The sequence below is a fragment of the Scleropages formosus genome, chromosome 16 (genome assembly GCF_900964775.1).
Source record: "Scleropages formosus chromosome 16, fSclFor1.1, whole genome shotgun sequence".
Lineage (NCBI taxonomy): Eukaryota > Metazoa > Chordata > Actinopteri > Osteoglossiformes > Osteoglossidae > Scleropages > Scleropages formosus.
The window spans coordinates 11,760,987-11,780,745 of NC_041821.1; the positions used below are offsets into that span (position 1 = coordinate 11,760,987).

Here is a 19,759-nt window from a genome sequence, read left to right on the forward strand (position 1 = left end):
AAAAATACACTGACAACTGTAATGAATAAGATCTTTGCTATTTGGTAAGTGGAGCAGTGCCCAGGTTCAGCCAAGGGACTTCTGTCTGTGCAACGGGCACGATAAGAATCAGAGCTGCAGGTGAGCAGAGGCTCGGCAGAGGGGTGAAGTCCAGGACAGACGGCTCATTTTTAGCTGCTGCTGAGCTGCCGCACACATCCACTTAGCGATTCCCAAAAGGACGGTGTCCTCGCCTTCCCGCGGGAGAAATCCCAAGTGACGTCCGACTGTCTAATTGACTTCTCTTGTTCCTGTCAGCACAAACCGCAAAGCACTTCTGGCACCTGCTCGTCCGCTGTTGTCTGTACATCACGCTTTTGTTTACAGCTCGAGCAATGCCTTTGTCTGCAGGCTCCACTTGGCAAGCGTGCACTCCAATCCTGGGGTAAGCCTGTGCACAACAGGCCCTATACACTCCTTCTGGATCTAAATAGAAACTACTCACAATACAAAGCTTGTCACACCTGGAGGCCCAGTGTGGTCATATTTTGTATGACACATGGACATGATTTTAATCCTTATCGAAGGTAGTTGGTCCTGGGCTATCTTTAACACCAGCATATTTATTTATTTCATCCAACCTTGAGGCAATCTGTAGCAAGGATGCACTAAAGAATAGGATACACAAACTCAGTGTGGACAGATTCAATATGGGATCATATGCGTTATGTCACAACATAGCATTTTTTTTGCCCCATTTAGGAAGTCAACATGCACTTGCCATTCATGTTAGTTTGTAGGAAACAAAAATTGCTGTCACAGGCATCTTTCCAGCCAGCCCCAAAGTGATAGAGGGGACGATGGAGCGCTGATGTCTTGGTCCTCAGCATGTGCCCTGCGGATGGGAGCCTTGCCATCCTACAAGACACCCCCCGCACTCCCGGCTGAAGGAAGTGAGATGCAGATGATCAGTCAGGATGTCTCGCACCGCATTAATTCAACCGTCTAATGAAGCTGGGTGGAACCAAACCATGCCAGGACAATTTGTCCCATACCAAAGTGGAACTGCATGAACAAACTAATGGATAACTAAACACTTAGGCACAGAAGCCCCTGGGCAGCTACCAAGGAAACTCACATCTGTCTGCTGAGAACACTGAGGAGGTTGACTTGTCAGATCATGTCATGCTCCTTCGCCACTCTGACGTCAATGAGCCATAGTGCTTGCGCCACTGGACTTGCAAGAGGATGCTGCCAGGTGTTAAGAGTGATCTGTGCATATCAGCACATGATCCACACTCCCATCTCACACTGAATTCAGCACAGTTTGTCCACCATTACTCTCCTGCTTTTCCCGGCGGCCCAGATGGACTCCCACTCATCACGGTCTTGGATTGTGTGCTTCCACCCACTGTTGTTCTTCAATGATGTCACCTTTCTTTCTTTCTTTCTTTCTCTAGGATGACATCACTTCAGAGACAGCTCCTTGCAGTATGGCAGCAATCCGTGCATTTCTTTATCATTGAAATTCCTGCCAAACGTGGATAACAATGACACCAAGGTCTCTTCATGCAGATATACAGGCTCACTGTACTAGACATGAAATGCTTGCAGAAACTTGCAGTTGGACTACTGAAAATACACACACACACACACATTTTCAGAACCGCTTGTCCCATACGGGGTCACGGGGAACCGGAGCCTAACCCGGCAACTCAGGGCGTAAGGCTGGAGGGGGAGGGGACACACCCAGGACGGGACGCCAGTCCGTCGCAAGGCACCCCAAGCGGGACTCGAACCCCAGACCCACCGGAGAGCAGGACTGCGGTCCAACCCACTGCGCCACCGCACCCCCTACTACTGAAAATAGCTTTTTCTATTTTACTTAAGAGTTATGTACAGCATGTGTGAAACCATGTGCTTCACATGGAATGTTAAACAGCGCTTTGTACAGCAGTGTTCCCGTTTTTTTTTATCAGAACTTGCATATAAACAAGAAAGAAAATCTGTAAACGCAGTTTGTTTATATTTGTCATTAGACCCTGAAACACCCTCTCTTGCTTTTCAGCAAAGCTAAGGTCTGCTGAGTGTATTTGGTGTAGGGTTGACATTTATTCCCACTTGATAACACTCAAGCAAAGACACTTGCTTTTTTCCTATCCTCTGAAAGAGAGTCTAAGCAACACTACATATGTTCTTGCATTCAGTATCCTGAAAATGCCTTGAATTTAAGTTTCTTCAAAGTGCGCAGCCCCATTTAGCCCCCAGAAGTGATAACTTTGAAACTGTCTGCAATATATTCTGCCAAAATATACCTGCCACGTTGTAAACCTTGATAAACTGTTCTGCTAGAATGGTTCAAAGCCGCCGTTCCTTCATACATTTTATTGCTGTTATCAATCTGTGGGTTCCAAATTTAATCTGGGATACTCCTGAATCTGAGATACTCTCATCCTCAATTCTCTGATATAGAATCAAATAGTTTAAATTAAATGTTATAGATTAGTCAGAAATGGTGCAAATTAAATCAGAGCTATCTCCAAACTAAAATAAGTGACATTATATTTAATTATAGTACTCCACTTGTACTGTGGTAACAGATTTTGAAGCAACATGACTGCTTTTACACTTCACATCAAAGGCATGCAATCACAGTAATGACAAAATTATTAAAATAAGTATTCATGCATGGTTGTGAAGAACTCCAAAGAGCTGATATCATCACTGAGGTTGCCAAGAGGACCTGCTGCTATCTGTAAATGTTAAACACACACACATACAAAGGTGCCAAAAGGATCTTGGCATGTCTCAACTTGCAGCCTAATGATAATGAATGACCTGGCATCTCGTGAGAGCGAAGCACTTTGTCATTCTTTGTCAATCGAATGGTCGAAGGCTCAAAGGAGCAAGGTGACATACAGTACCATCTGAGACGTGTACTTGGTCTAATGAAGCATCAGGTGCAATTCACCAGCCCTAGCCGTACAGTACTGGTTATGGAGACAGGGCGACCTGAGGGTTGCAGCTCCAAGTCCAGGAATGGATCCTGCGGCAGTAAAATGCTTAGCCTGAAGTGCCACACTGAACTGTTGAGCAGTACAAAAGGAACCTTCTGGTTTTTCTGACACAGCATCATAATGAAGGCAGAAATTGTGTGAGAACTGGTACCTTTTGAATCTTGATCGCTTAATGAGTTATATGACTCATTATTTCATTCCACCTATTTATACAGATCCATTCACCCCAGCACTTCAGCATAAATAAAGAGCCTTGCTCAAGAGTAGGGCCTATGCTGGGACTTGAACTGGCAAAGTACTGGTCAGAAAGCTACGTCCTACCAATGGAAGCATGCATCACTTCACTTGGAGTGTACAAATGAACAGAATATTTGCTCTGAAACAAGCAGATAGAGATCTAGGCTTTACATATACATTGACACGGAGAAGCATTTAATTCAGGGCTGAATCACAATTTCCTGAAAATGCAATGTGCCATGTGCATCCAATTATCAGTTACTTCATCCTCATTATAAACCTGCCCTTGAGAACTGAGCGTTCTCTGTGTTATAATGAGGTGCGAGCCACAGTCGGGGTGTGTTCCGAAAAGAAATGCTGACAATTTACTGGGAGCAGCCCGCAATAGGAGAAACTGCAATTAATAAAGAAAGAAAAATAAAATAATATGAATAAAATGGGTTTTGTTTTAAAAAGAAAGCTTGGCTCAATGTATTTGGGAGGATACAAGAGCACTTAGGTGTTCTCAGTATTCTTCCCTGCGAGAACCTGAATGATGCTTCTGCATGCAAAGTGTTTTCTCACTAATCACAAACAGCAAGTGACATTTCATAAGAAACAAAGCTCTAGAAATGAATGTCACATCGTCTCCTTATTCAGAAAGCTCTCCAGTTTGTTATAATAATCATCTGACAAATGCCTTTATGTCTCAAAGAATCACTATGAAAACTGTACTTAGCATTACAAAGGCATTTTATACTTAGACCGTTTTGAAGCTGTATGGACATGTAAGTAAAGGGTGACGCAAAAACTCTTATTCGTCCCATTTGTTTAGGTCAAACTGTGTACGTACATCACCAGGTAAAAACTGCAACAGCAATTTCCACCTGCGCAACCATAAGGTGCCATGACCCTGCAGTGGGATGACTAATATGGAAATGGCAAATAGACTTCGGAGTGCCACTTTCAGTGAGCGCAGCGGAAATAGTTGAAGGGCTTCAATTTATAAAAAAGAACTGTTACCTGGAATGACAGCGAAAACGAGAGCTTCCTGGTGACTAATTCATGTTGTTGTCACAAAGATTTCAAGGTGCGACAGAAAAAGTCAAAACTTTTTCAGCTACACGTTTTGGACCAGGTAGGACTTTATTCAAAGTGACAGTGTAAAGACCACCACAACAAAGGGTATACATTAGAGTATACTCATGCAGTGATCACTTATTTTATTTGACAGTGGCTGAACATAACTAATGGGCAGAAATGCACACTAAGTTTTTCTTGATTTTTTTTTTTTTTTTAAATTTAGAAAAGGAACAATACTGCACAAGTAAATCTATTAATAACCTTTTTTCTAAAGTGATCAGGACAAGAAGTAGCACACAGTTTGCTGAATGTTATCGCAAAAATACACACACATTGTCTGAAGCCGCTTGTCCCAAGCAGGGTCACAGCAAGCCAGAGCCTAACCCGGCAACACAGGGCATAAGGCTGGAGGGGGAGGGGACACACCCAGGATAGGACGCCAGTCCGTCACAAGGCACCCCAAGCTTAAACTCCAGACCCACTGGAGAGCAGGCCCTGGCTGAACCCGCTGCGCCACCACGTCCCCCATCCCAAAAATAGAATTTTGAAAATGACATCATTTCCCGCTCAGTAACTACAAAACTGGCACTTATGATGCCTTGCATGCCAAGCATATCGTTATGAAAAAGGACAGCCAGAAATAAAATGTAAAAATAAATAAATAAATAAATAAATACTAACAAAATGCTTAGCTTTTTTCCCCACTCTGCTCAAGAAGCGTGGGAAAAGTGCCTCTCTAGCAGAATTATGCCAAAACAGCGAGGCCTTATTAGCACACCCCTGTCAGTACGCAAAGTCCTAAAGGAGGTGCCATCACTCACAAGTCACTCAAAGGGGAGTTTAAACACATCATTTTGCTAAGCATGTCATAAACATGCCTGCAATGAAACATCAGAGCACGCTTCACCACAGTTCAGCTGCTCTTCGAAACACAGCATGCACTCCCCACCGCCCTCCGACTAACACATCAATTCACACACTCACCCCACGCAGACCACAAACACACGCTCCCAGTCACAAGACACAAACACAAATCACAATTATTCAGTTTATCTGGATTTCAGATTTTTAAAAGTGATGCTTTCAAAGGAGTCATAAGGCGCCAGATGCCTCTTAAACCCCTCAACGAAAAACATAACATAAATGAAGCAGCTTTAAATCAGCATTCCTCTGAAGGAGTTCCGCAGTTGCTTTGTTTGCAGCTTCAGAGTTAACAGTTTCAACTAAGTTCTCATTCACTTTAGTGTCGAGAGGAAACTAATCAATAAAATAGCAGCAATGAATCTCGGCCGCGGTGCCAGTCCTCCACACGTAATCTACTCTTTTGACACTGCTTTGTTGGGAAGTTTTCTTTGAAAGTCTTACGGAGAGCTTTCTAGAAATATAATGCACTTCACATAACAGACGGTACACAGCCTTTGTTATTTCTCCCTTTAGCATGCATACAGAGAACAATATTTAATGTTAAAAATTATTACACGGATAATAAAAGTTGGAGCTTATATTGTCTGTCTTCTTGTGTTCTAAATCTGTTCATCTCATATAAACAAGAATAAAAGGATGATCCATGGGACTGCTGCAGGTGAGCCCTTGAGTAAACAGAGTGGGGTATCATATCTTCTCACTCTATATTATATATAATATATAATATTATATAAATGTTATAACCGTTTCTTAGCAGACAACTTAAAAAGATCATTATCAACGGCAGTAAGTAAACTCAGCAATACTTTGTATTACATCTCACAACAATGGGGTTGCATCCCACCGGGCCGGGGGGGGAAAAAAAAAAAAAAAAAAACGTCGCGACATTACTACAGATTAGATGCTCAAGAAAATATCACAGCTTTCAAACTTGGAGCAGCATGGAGATGAGCAATAATATTGGAAATAGCAGCACAGCACTTCCTTTATAAGTGATTCAACATAACTCAAAAGCTCAGAGCTGGTCAAAGAAATGCTTTTTACAAACGCAAGAAGCCACTTCTAGCACGAATGCGCGCACCCCTGCGCTCAGGTGCCACTCTCTTTTGCACGGACACTGCCGAGAACGCGCTGAGCACGTGAACGGACAGAGCGCGGGGAGAGATGCTTGTACTGCACTACCGCGGCGTGCGCAATTTCATAAGTTTTTTTTTTTTTTTTTTTTTTTTTCCTTATGTATATATGCAGAGAGCGAGAGCGAGAGAGAGAGATGTATGTATGCTACCGAGCCTTAAATTAGCGATTCAGGAGAACGCATAAAAAAAGTCTTACTTACTAAGGAATCCAGATCATCATGTAGGTTTGGAAATCCAGAGGAGTCTTATCTTTCTTCTACCAAGTCAGAAACAGCAAATGCCTCCTTATTCCACACACAGGCCCCCTTGACTGAAAGAGAAAAGGCATCAGAGTCACATCAGTGATCAGTCCGTTACTACACAGAGCTTTTACGCATAAAAGTCCAGTTATGCTGTGAAGTCGGAAAACGTGAAAAGGACAATAAATAACAAAAAAAAACAACAGATAAAAAAAGAAAAAAAAAACGTGTTCCTTGTTATCATGAGCAAGGTTTGCTTCTACCTGTTCTTCCAAAGAGAGGGTTGAGGAGAAAGAACAAGAATGAAGAAAAAAAAAGTGAGTGAAGCTCCGCTCAGTGAGCGCGCTGCCGCTGCCGCTGCCGCTACCGCTGTCGGATGGCGCCGCGCACCGCTGCCGAGCACCGAGGAGCGCCGAGGAGCGGCACCGGCACCGGCACCGGGAGCGGGGGGAGGAGGAGGAGGCGAAGGAGGAGGAGGAGGAGGATGAGGAGGAGGAGGACGAGGAAGGGGGGAGGCACGCGGCTCACAGACGTTCCTACACACCTGCACTTCCACCGCGGGCCACTTGATGGCCGGCTGGTAGAGCGCGCGCTGCCCCCGTCCCCTTCGCCTTGCCCGTTATTATGACATTAGTTTAAAGTGTGGGAGAGGAGCGGCGCGGGAGGGGAAAGGTGTCTGCGCAGATTGCTTTGTCAAGACGCGCGCCGTCACAAGCGGATCAGTCACACTGATAAATTGCAGCGGCGGCAGCTCGCTGGTACGTAAATGGTGACATTTACTGATATTCAACTTCCAAAAAAGTACCAGCGGGGCTCGTTTTAAAGACCCCCCGCCTCTTTACACTCATCACTAAGGATCACACTGCGGTACGGTACTCGTACAGAGTAACTGCACGTGACGTTGGTGTAGAACCGCACTCTGACTCGCTCTCTTCATTGAGAGATCATGGACAGATAGACAGATGGAAACGTTTGATATTTGATGCTATTGAAATCTGTTCTACAATTGTATTAAAATTTGTCATATATAATATGTTCATATCTTATTGCATAGTATATATTACTACATATATAAAAGGTGTAGTCAGTGTAACTGCACACCTGGGGCATGATGGGGGTTGTCCACCCAATGTTCAATGCAAGCATAACGCACCTGACTACTATTTATACATATTTTCACAAATATTTCCTCCCCCCACCCCCAATACTGGTATCTTATCTATGTACCTGCCTTTCTACCTCTTCCTATCTTGAAGTCTGAGATTAAAGTATTTTCTTTCAGCCCTACTTCATGCAATTAAAATTTAATAAACAACTTGTCTGTATGATTTGCACAGACAATCCTTTTAAAGGGGCACCTCTTCCCTTATTGGTAAGCAGCATCCACTTCAAATGCCTTATCTTATTTTTGTCGGAATTTAACCCTCTGGTGCAGTAGGACCATCAGAAATGCATAACTTGATTTGGAAAATGTAGTTTTCTTTTTTTAGGCATCACCCATCATTAAAACACACACACACACACACACACACACACACACACAGTGCAGTTATCACTGTAATGCTCTGGTAACACTGAGCTTAAGGAACACTTGTTCCAGTGTTGTACATCCTAACACTTCTTCTGAAAAGCTCCCCATGCTGTTGCATTTTTAGCCTTCACATTGCGCTTACCATTTCAATTCTCAGTTTAGCTTGATTTTACAAATAGAGATCACATACTCAGTGTTATGACTATAGAAACTGTCTACAGCACATCACCCTCCCCCCATCATCTAGGGAGGGAAAAAAAAAGCTGTAAATTGGTTATGAATTCACTGAGGTACCTTTCTGGGCGAGTGAATCACAGTGTGCAAGTTATAGGTGCATCATGTTTAAAACTGGAAGCAGTGTAATCCTTTGACATCCCTTCACTCTTTGACTTACCTTGTGATTCCCACAGGTGATTGCTATGAATATATTTGACCAAGTGCAATACATAAAATATGTGATTTTTTTCTCTTCCATTTCATCAAATATTCATGCTTGCAAATGCAACATTTGGGGCTCTGAAAAGGTTGTATGTGGCACAGTGAGGGGCTTTGACTTTAATCTAGTTGGAGCTAATGACATCTGAATCAGAGAGCTAACCTTTCAGCTGCTTTGTCTGTGGTAAAATAATGATAGCTTTCAGACGGGTTCTGAGAGATCAGATGGCAAGAATCTAAACATCAGTACCCACTGTGGTGGGATAGAAGTGCACAGGAGAACTGTACTTAACCAAAGTATGTATATTTAGGGTCAGCGCACTACTAACTGGTAGTGGTTTACATGTGGATTCACCTATCTGTCACAGGAAATCACCCTTCATGGATCATTCCACTCCCCATCTTGGCATTCCCAGCGATATCCCAGTGGGACCCGCGTCTATCGGAAGGAAGCACGGCAGACATGCCTCACCTCTGGGGGATTACAGCACACTTTGGCGCTCCAGAAGTCCCATATGTCTGGCATGGTGTGTTCAGGATCCAGGCTAAATTCAGCCCACCCCTGTTTCTATTCTCCCTCTACATCAAACATCCACGCTGCTAATTATACTCGCTGAAAACTTTGGGGCTTGGAGGGATGCTGGGCTGCATATCGGGAGATGCAGCCAACTCTTATCTAACTAAAATCACAAGTCATTAGATGTAAAAGTGCAATGGCAATTATGATGGGGAAACAGCCAAACGTACCTTCCGTCTGTTTGTATGTATATAATTCTGTGCTCGTTTTTAGCCTTTTTATACTGACGCTTCATGTCAGCATTTTAATTTTGTTTCTTTTGTTCGTTGTAGCATTTATTGGGCAATTTTTATGTAGGTTGAAACGCAATAACATTTTTAAGACAGAATTCTGAGTTATTCACTCATGGCACTAAATTTTATCCGTCTATTATCATGTGAAGTGAAAGACATGATTTTGAAGGTCCATTATTATCCATTATCTTTCACTGTCCTTGACAGTTAACTGTTAGAAACCCAAACAAAACATTCCACTGTACAGAGGCAAAGCCTCACACATAAAACTACTGATAAGAAGGAAAGAAACTTAGATAGTTTAGATATACTGTATATGATATTTCAAAGGGCATAATGTCTAAAAAATTAAATATTATTCATGTAAAATGTAGTGCAATCAGCAAAGGAAGAACCCCATTTAAAATTGGCAATGAATATCACAACCAGTGTTTTTATACTATGCTTTTCAAATTATACCTTACCTTTAGAATACCTGCAACTGTGTACAGTAGGGTAAAGGAATGCCTCTGAATGCTGCGCAAAATGCATTCTAGGTGTGTTATTACAATACAATGTGTGCAAATGATTTGACTGCCTACACACTACTAATGTACACGAACCTCTTCTCGGGAGTGCATTATTATTCTAAACAGGTGGCACTAAATATTTTCTGGAAGGGAGTGTTCGGTTTTGACACACCCCATTTACTGCAGTCATGTCTCCAGTATACTGCCCTTGTAAGTGCAGCCCCTTAGGTGTACACCTGCTGTAACCAATTAAAATATACAACTCATTAATTTCTGGCAGCCAAAAAGCAGAAAAACAGAGGTCTTGTAGCATCTGAATAACTAGAATTTGTGGGTCTTGGCTGTTTATTTCGTAACACTAAATAATGTCCTCTATTTTAGGTTTTTGCACGAGTTGTTACATTCAGCTTCTATTGCTTAAAGATTTCTCGTTGTTTTATGGTAGTATCCAGTGACAAAGTTTTTGTATCATTTATATTTATTCATTTAGCAGATGATTTTCTCCAAAGTGACATACATCTCACAGAATAATACAATGAGTGAATTTCAGCTTCAGTTATGTATATTCATATTTTTCTGTGTGATACGGAACAAATATAGAGATTATACAGACACACACACATAGATATTTAATCCTTAAACATATATAAACTAAATACTAAATACCAGTAAGAGTGAGAGCAGAAAATGAAAAATGCCAGCTGTAATGTTATTAGAATAACAAATAGTTGGGAGACAGGCTTCACGGCTAGTAACAGTGATATTAATTACCTGTCATATTAATTTCTCAAGTGAAAATAATGTACCATATGGCTGACCATTGCTCATTTAACTTTTCAGTCTGTTCATGTTCAGTCTATTAGACTTAACCAAAACCTCAGGTACACAAAGACAGATAATAAATCTAATGCATTCATGAAAATACTTCAGTTGGTGTTATTCACATTTCTGTAAATCAGATTGCACTGAAAATGAAAAATTGGACATTGCCAGTATTTGCTACATACATTATTGTGTGGCTGAGTCATTTTGATCCAATTATTATTATTTCACCAACACAAACGTGATCTCACAATATCATGTGTGAAGCCACGATTATCCACAGCATACTCTGTACGTCAAGTAGTTACTCATTAAGAATCATTTGCGTCTTGTAGCTTAATCAGGATCACAGCTTTCATGGAACAACACTGATGAAAATTGCCCAAAGCTGTAAACCAAGCCCGCAATTCTCCTCCCCCTGAAATGGAGAACTGGTAAACTCCAAAATAGGGAAAATTACTACTAACCCATTTACGCTGTTCCTGTAGCACAAATTCTGTTCTTTGAATTGTTATAGCTTCAAACTTTTAGCACCCTTGATTTAAAAAAAAAAAAAAAAAATTATCGTAGTGATGTGAAATGGCTAAATAATATGCAGTGATGACGCTGCTATTTAATAAAGCACATTCCTCTCCAACAGCACACATTATTGCAGTCTTTTTTAAAGTAAATGTATGAGGCTTAAAGTTTCACATGATTTTGTCAGATGGCTCCTTTCAGCTTTAGAAATTTTCAAGGTGCTACATGAAAAAAGTAAACAGACTGTTGTGTTGCAGCCACACATTTCTACAATATATTACATTTTCTTTGGTTATGAAAGATTATTATCTGTTTTTAAACCCTGATGAAATATGAAGTCGGCAATTTTAAAATGCATGACAGGACAGAGAGTAGGGCAGTATCTCTCCTTTTTAGTCCTTTTTTTAGTTAATGTACTTTGAGCAAAATGTGTTTAAAACTTCCCATTGGGTGATTAAACAGAGTCTCTAATTGGGATGATGTTGACCTGGAGGCGTTGCAATGTTCTCCATGGAGAGGTGTGAAGGGAGGAGGAGGGATGTCACTTTTCAGGGCTCGTTAGCCATACAGTGGCAAATTCAACCCGCCGGTGCTCATACACGCTGGCTGAAAACGCCCTTCGACACCTAACACTTTTAATGATGAACAATTACAAAGTGTTTTGACCTGTGGGACATCATGTGTCACCGATATTACATTTTTCCCAGGATATTTCTTCATCATTGAAACTTCAAGATTCACATGTCGCGATTACTTCGAAAAATTATGTCATTAGCCATCAGATAAGAAGTTCTACTTTTTTTGTATGTCCAATTTTAGGCCTTATTAAGAATACACAGAAGTAAAATTTAGAAAGAGATTTAATGTAAAATGCGGTGTCGTGTGGAAGAATTTTTTTATTTTTTTTTAATGAATCTGGAATAATTCACACCTTAGCCTAAACACCCAGATTCAGTTTCGTTAGTTAATTGGAGCCATTCAAACTATAAGTGTGAATGGTAAAAAAAAAAAAAAAATAATGAAAAAATAAAACTATTGACCATCTTGAAAATATAGACTGAAAAATCCATTTCTGATCCCGTGAAATCCCCTTTAAATCAGTGTTGTAACTGTGAGAAAAATTGAAACTTTCAACCTAAATTACTCACTCCACAGAGCTTTACTCTGTGGCGTGGTAAAGCTGTGGGTGTCAAGTTAGACTGAATGCTATCAAGCTCATCAAAGTGAGACAGTTAAGTTTTACATTACTGTAAGAAAATATGTGTGTGTGTGTGTGTGTGTGTGTGTGTCCACAGCATGCTATTAAGGTCATTACACAAATTAATTTGTATGAACAGAAATTAATTACTGCATTTTCTCCATTATCTACAGAAGATGAATAGTTGAAGCAGAGTTTAACTGTCTGGTTAACAGAGATAAATTGTCATTTGTCAGAGAAGTATTTATTAAACTTCTTGTATGGGAACATCCTTAAGTGGGAGAAGTGGCAAAGCATCAACTCTGTGTTGTAAAATGTCTTTCCAAAGATTCCTGCACATATACTTACATCAAAGACTGCCAGCTTAGTCTGTTTCCCTGTGTCTGAAACTCCCATCACTGAAACTGCTGTAGTTTTATATCTCATCATTGGTTATAAATACAGATGGCTTTTCATAATAAGAGCTACATTGGGCCTCTCCTTTGACAAAAGTTAAACTTCACAGTTCATACTATAAAATCCCAAGTGGCCCTGCCTTGGTAAGTACAGCAGTTGAATAATTATACAGGACATACATGTGTGCGTATTAGCTTTAAAATAAAAAAAAAGGTACAAAATAAGCATGGCATTAATAAACATGAAGGTATGCATGAATAGGTCTCATTAAAAAAATCATAATTAGAGTATTATACAGGATCTTGTTCACATATGACATGGTGTATTCACTGAGAATGCTGATGCCATACTGGCTCACACCCTCGTGAAATTTGCCCACCTGTCACTGCCTTCTGTCTCTCTTTCCTGGCTTTCCAATCACAGGTCACATCGGACTCTGAATCCAGGTGCAGGTCTACATTGAAGGCAAGAGCACATGTCCTCGGTGTAGTAAAGAATTGCAGTACTATGCCAAGATCTTATAGTCCTCTACTGAGCTGCTGCTCATCTGGCCTATCCTTCCCCCCATAATTTGCATATCCTAGCCATGCCACCTAGCAGTAAACACTGTGGACTATGACAAGTCCAGCTCCTTACCTCAGGCAAAGAAACTAACTGTCATTTAGGGTTTTTGAAAACAGTGGAATTAATGAAGTCTGATAGATCAAAGATGCGTTCAGAGAGATGCTCAGATGCTTTTGCCTGCGACATGGAAATGTCAGCATGGCCACACACCGTTTGACAGCCAGGGTAACCCATGAAATTCACATTGGCAAAGGTTAGGATTCATCCACAGCTCCTGAGCAAGCATAGCACTTGTACCTGTCATGCTGGTGTCACAGCAGGTTATTAGATATAAGCCTGGAAGCAGGTCCAAGCTAAATCAACTTGACTCACTGTTACAATCTACTTTACTTTCTAAGGTGTTACTACCTGGGGAACAATTAGGGTTCTCACCTGTCCGCTTTGCTGCCGGACAGTACATTTTCCAGACTTTGTGTCTGGATGTCTAGGCTCTGAAGTCATTTGTTAGGTTTTTGCTAAGTTATTTTTTTTATATATGTCTTTTATTGTCTTACTGTCTTTTACTAAAATAAAGTCTACCATGGCTTGAAGTGGTCAGCTCATTTGTGCAATGTACCGCCTTTTTATTACCTCCAAGTGTTTTTTTTCCAAATATTTGTAGCTGAGTAAACAGATCTCACCTCAGCTTGTCAAAGAGTTGCATTCTCATGGCTCCTGTAGAACATTTCTGCAAGAGCCAGTGTAAATAAATAATACAATAGAAAGCACACTTAAATTTGAGAAGAAATAACAAAGAGGGAACAAGCATAATGGGCAAAACGTCTACTAAAAAAGAAAAACTACTCCGATTTCCACAGTGGTTTGGCCTGAAATTGTTGGGTTTAAATCGTGCACTGTTGAAAACATAACTGATGCAATGTCTGCCAAATGCAGAACATGTTGGTTTTCTTTTATCATGGAACATGACAGTATTGCTGGGTGGAAGGCTCAACAGAACTTTTATCATCATAATTGTATCTCACTTGCTCAACAATGAAGCCTGTCTAAATCCTTGGTTAAGAAGAACAGTCAAGGCGGAACACCTCCCTGCAACAGTGTTATCAATTTATCCCACTATGTCACCAACTCGTCCCAGGTGAGGGATGTAATTTGCAGTTGCCAAACGTGATTATGCATTTTGTTTTGCCATCAAACGGATCTAGCGACAAAAGTGTAAAATGTTCTCCACTGGTAACAGTATGTAATATGGAGTCAGTATGTAGTAGATATATCACAATCAGTTCTGGTCTGTGTATGTGTGTGGCATGCCAGATGTGCCAGGTTTACATTACATTTATTCATTTAGCTTTTCTCCAAAGCGACGTACATCTCGTACAAAATACAATGTGTGCATTACATTAGCAGAAAGAGAGACATAGATGCAGATGATTCTAAAGTACAGTTTGTTACTTTCCACCATTTGAACCAATGTACATCACACGAGTACCTGCATAAAAGTTTCGCTGAATATCAACAATTAAGATTTGGAGAGCAACCAGGTGGGGAACAATTATGGGAGGATTTACGGGTATTTTCATTATTCTTTCCCATCACCCACAAGAAAACTAACCGAAAGATCACAGTAATGCCAAAAGAAAGTGAAATTTAAAAAAAAAAAAAAAAAAAAAAAATTAGAAACAGACCTAAATCCAACAAACCCAAGACACAAAAAATGTCATCCTCAGACCACAGACTGAACACATCCAGTCTCCCTCCTTCTCAATCTGTGAATTGTCTTGAGCTCTTCATTCGGACATTGGCTGCGCCTCGTGCTTGTTATCCCCTTCACAAGCTACTTCTAGGTGTAGCTGTCAATCTTTTTGTCTGGGTGTGGCTCAAGGGAAGGAAGCTGTCACAACAAGTTATGTAAGGTTCACTACAGTTTGACAATTGTGACAATTTTTACTGTATGACAAGGGATGTTTGACTGAAGCAACAACCTTTAGTTTAAGGTTTATAATGTGCTTTGCAAAGAACCCAGTGGCTGTTTGGTCAATGGGGAGCAAAGTTTTAGAGGAAGATTCTTCCAGGCTCTAACAGTAACAAAGTTAGCACTGTGGAAGGCCCACAAGTGAGACTAGTGCTCTGGATGGTTTGCCTTCATTTTCAGTTAAATCAGTTGTTGAGCGCGTGAGCGTTCCAAAGTCATTTTCCCACTGCCTTATTGCTTCCAATAATAACATCCAAAACATTTCCCTGTTGTTACGACACAAGCCTACTTCAGCAAGGAAAATGGAGCACAGAAAGTGTCTGATTTCCACAAGGATGTAAATGAAACATCAGATGCCATTTTACACACGAGTGAGTTAAGTTGTCTGTTAACTGCATTGCTGACATCAAGAATATTTCATATGGTACAGGTAATGCCAACGTGAACTTACAATCTATAAGCTACATTTTGTGACTGTTGTTATTTAATACACAATGTTAATAATCATGGGCACAAATTGTTATGTATTTAAGTTGTAGATGATTGAGGCACTGTATGTTATGATATTTCGCAAAGTTAAAACAAGAGCAAGCTGACATCCCGCCTTAAATTCGTGCAGAATTCTGTGGCCTGGTGTGTGCAGCAGCTTTAAAGTGTTCTATATCAGTGGCCTCCAGTGAAGATGTATTTCTTTCGGAATGAACAACACAACTTTACTCAACTAATGGGATTTTGTAAAATCTCAAGAAAACGGGGTGAACTCTGACACAGACCTCTTCACAAAGAACTAGATCTTCACTTGGCAGTCTAATGAAAGTTTTTCAACATTCCATTCTGAAGCTGGAATCTGAAAATGCAGGCACCTGAAATCTTCAGTGTAATGAGCAGTGTACTATGAATCCTGAAGACCTATCTAAGCATTTTTTTTTTCCTTCAAAGTAAATGAAGCTCTCAAAAGACTTCCATGGAAGAGATGGACGAGATGGCCTCTGAAAGTAGATTTCAGTGATCAGTCTAAGGCCTCAACAGGATTTTTCATTTGAAATACTCAGAGCTTCAAGGTACACCAAATGTGGACTATGCTGGTGGTGAGCAGCTCTTCAGCAAATACAGAATTTTGAAACAGGCACTTCATCAAACCAGCCAAGCATGATGAAACCTCCATGTCCACTTTTGGCTGTAAGGAAAGAGTGAAACCTCAGGAGCACTGAAACAGCACAGCAGGACCCTTTCGAGGCATCTTTGGAACTTAAGATAGACACTCCAGGCTAGTATTTACAAAATGTTTACACTGAGTTAGAATTTCTTCTTTACAAACTCTAGCTCCATCAGGATTAAATGGATTTTAATCATATCACACTATCATACAGCAACCACCACTATATTCATATTCACAACTGAGCACTACTACTACTTATAACTTTGAATAAATATAAATGGAAGTCAGCTTTATAACTTTAAGGGTTTATTTTATTGTTACATTTTTTATTATAGAGTGCATCCAAGACATCAGGCATGTTAGCATTATTATATTATGGGTACAAACTACAAGGAAGTACACATGGCATGTATCACATGAGCGCAAAGTGGAGGAAAAAAATGTATATATTGAGACAAACAATACAAAATAAGGCTGACATGAACTGAAGATAAAGTACTGAAAATATGCTTTAAAGTTAAAAAAAAGAAAAAAAAAAAAAAAAAAAATTAAGGACTTGCCTAAAGGCCAGATTTCACGGTTAAACCAGTTTCATTAAATGAGTCAGGTCAGAATATCTAAGCTGGAAACTATAAACACTGTTTAAAGTCCTTGACTTTTTGTTATTCGGATATGAGTCAGGACCCGATGTGAAGCAGGCTGTTTCACACTCACAGAAAAAAACAACAAAAAGAATATGTTGAGTGAGTGCTGTTCAGATCAAGGCCTTTTCTGAAATAAAAACACTGCCAAAGTGCATTGTTTTTCTCTGTAATTTTTTGATAATAGCAGAAAAAATATATTACTAAGACAATATTGTGTCCTACAAAAAACATCACCCCACTGTAAGTTTTTTGATAGTAAATGCGAAAAATACAAGGGACAATACAGATCTTGATATAAGCAATTAATATAACAACTCTGGGGAATTCTAAGGGAATGTATGCCACTGCTTTCGCTAACAGGTATGGTGATGATAATTAAGGTCTAGAATATATATATAAAAAACTTTAATAATTCTAGCATCTTCACTAAGTGAGAGAAAAAATTTATCAAAGATACAGTGCACAACATATGCTTCCTTTTAGATAACTGCAAGTGTTTATGCTTCAAGCACCAGCTTGTGGCAGGCATTACTTCTTTAAATTATATATGTTTTAAAAATGACAACTTTGTACTTTTTCATTCTTCTACAGCTTTCTAGAAGAGATGTGTTTCCTTGCTTATTCAAATGTAAATCCAACTTTTATGCAATAACAATGCCAGTTGAAATTAAGAGGTAATAAATTTGTGCCACTATTAACTGCTGTATTTATATAGTTGCATCTACAGGTATGATATATTTTTAATCAATGTTTCAAACCTCCAAGTGCAACTCCCTCATACTGTAGATATTGTTTTATTTATTTTTAATATATATATATATATATTAAATCAAATAAGAACATATTAGTGTCATAGAAATTTTTGCCAATGGTTTTGTAGCAGAGCTATGAGACAGGGCTGAATGTCCTGAGCAAACATGTGTGCAGAAAAAATATGGTGGTGCTGCTCTGCTGGAAAAGGTCATTACACTTTCATGCTGAGTAACTGAGAATGCTGGTCCTCACCCCATGTCCTGGCCTACAGTGATCTCTCCATGGGTTATTACCTAATGACTAATGTCATAGTCACTTTTAATTAATTCACCATGTGAAAACAATAAATTGGCTTATGAGTACCAGAAAATTCCATGGTTAGATTTCCATTTCTATTTACATTTAAGCGATACTGGGGAAAATGCTATTAAATTCAGACTTGTTATCAAAGAAGCTGATGCAGTTTAGTTTCCAATCGATTCCACAAATGCACGTAGATTTAAATAACAAGGACGAACCAAAGAGCACCAGTAGATGGGGACAGGTGAGCTGTCATTCAAGTGTAAAAATGTCACAGTTCGTCATCATTCCAAGCCTTAAAGGTGATTCTCTGGAATAATAAAATATATAAAATGTTTGTGAAATGTTTTGCCAAAACTAGCAATGAAATGTAAATATTCACAGTTCTTACGTTAGTATTGTAAAGCAAAAGCTGGAGGCTTGTTGGATTATTTGCTTTTTGTACAGCGTGTGGGACACAAAGAGCTCATATCTGGGAGGTATCTCTGACAACAGGCTGAACTTTTACAGCCCCAAGCGAAAGAATGCCAGCATGAGGATACTGTGGCTGTGATGCCATTTTTCCATTCTGTCATTCTGTTTTCGTGATAACTGTTTCACGAGGCGTAACCATTACAAGCAAATCAGACAGAGCTGAATGACTCCAGAAACACTGAGAGGCCATTGCTGTCTGTTAAGTATGTACCGGATTTGCCTTTCTGCTTTCCCCATCAGACACCTCCAGCAGGAGCCATCTGGTCCACCTCTCTATGGAGGATGCGACTTTGTTCACTTCTCTCCATGCCTTTGGTAGAAGGCAAAAAAAAAAAACAAAAAAAACAAAAGGGAAACAAGCTACAAGAGCAGGTGCTTTCAATGCTAATTGATATAATGCGATCATAAGATTTATGTAAATGCTCAAATCCAATTTGTCACACGATGGCTTGTCTGGTGACTTGCGTGGCAATTATGAAAAAAAGGCTATCATTCCCAGACAGTAAGAAAGAAACGATGCTACAGACTTATGACCGTCACACCGATAGCACGGACTGGGTAGAAAAGCAGTCATCAAACTCCCTGTCATGGGCTCACAGTGTCTCTCTCTCTCTCTCTCTCTCTCTCTCTCTCACACACACACACACACACACATACACTGTACCTCCCGTCTGGCAAGATGTTCTTTGAGGCATTAAGCTGGGCATGTCGGTGAGGGAGGCAGTGTCTATGCTCTGTGTGCTTTACAGCGAGGTCTTCAGTGAGGTTGCCCTTTCTTTCATCTCAACAGTAGAATGGCACACAATAATTCGCACCCACACACGTATCCCCTTTCCCCTTCAATAAAAACAAATGCCAAGCTACCACTTATTTGTTCCCACAAAGTGTAACCTGTTTTAGACATTGTAAAGCCATAAATTGCCAAACCATCTTCCAGTGAGATAATCGATTTTTAAAAATGTCCCAGAGCACTGGTCATAGCATTATAACACATTTTACATCAGAAGAAAATATGCTTTGTAAATCTTTAATAGACATCATGCACTGGTTTTGATTGTATTTAGAATTAGTTTGACATTATG

At 40.0% G+C, this 19,759-nt stretch overlaps 1 protein-coding gene across 18 annotated transcripts in view; it reads right to left on the reverse strand.

Moving 5' to 3' along the window:
* The window catches only part of ptprdb (protein tyrosine phosphatase receptor type Db), a 281,632-nt gene extending 274,457 nt beyond the window's left edge, over positions 1-7,175 (reverse strand). For 12 of the 18 annotated variants that reach the window (XM_018737900.2, XM_029259225.1, XM_018737896.2 and 9 more), the window contains exons 1-2: positions 6,858-6,887; positions 6,556-6,665 (exon numbers count right to left, since the gene is read on the reverse strand). The gene's annotated coding sequence lies outside the window, so the exon portion shown is untranslated. Of the gene's footprint in view, positions 1-6,555; positions 6,666-6,857; positions 6,888-7,138 lie in introns of those variants that run through there. The other 6 variants (XM_018737912.2, XM_018737910.2, XM_018737901.2 and 3 more) reach the window with 2 other exon arrangements.
* Between the last annotated feature and the right edge of the window lie 12,584 nt (positions 7,176-19,759).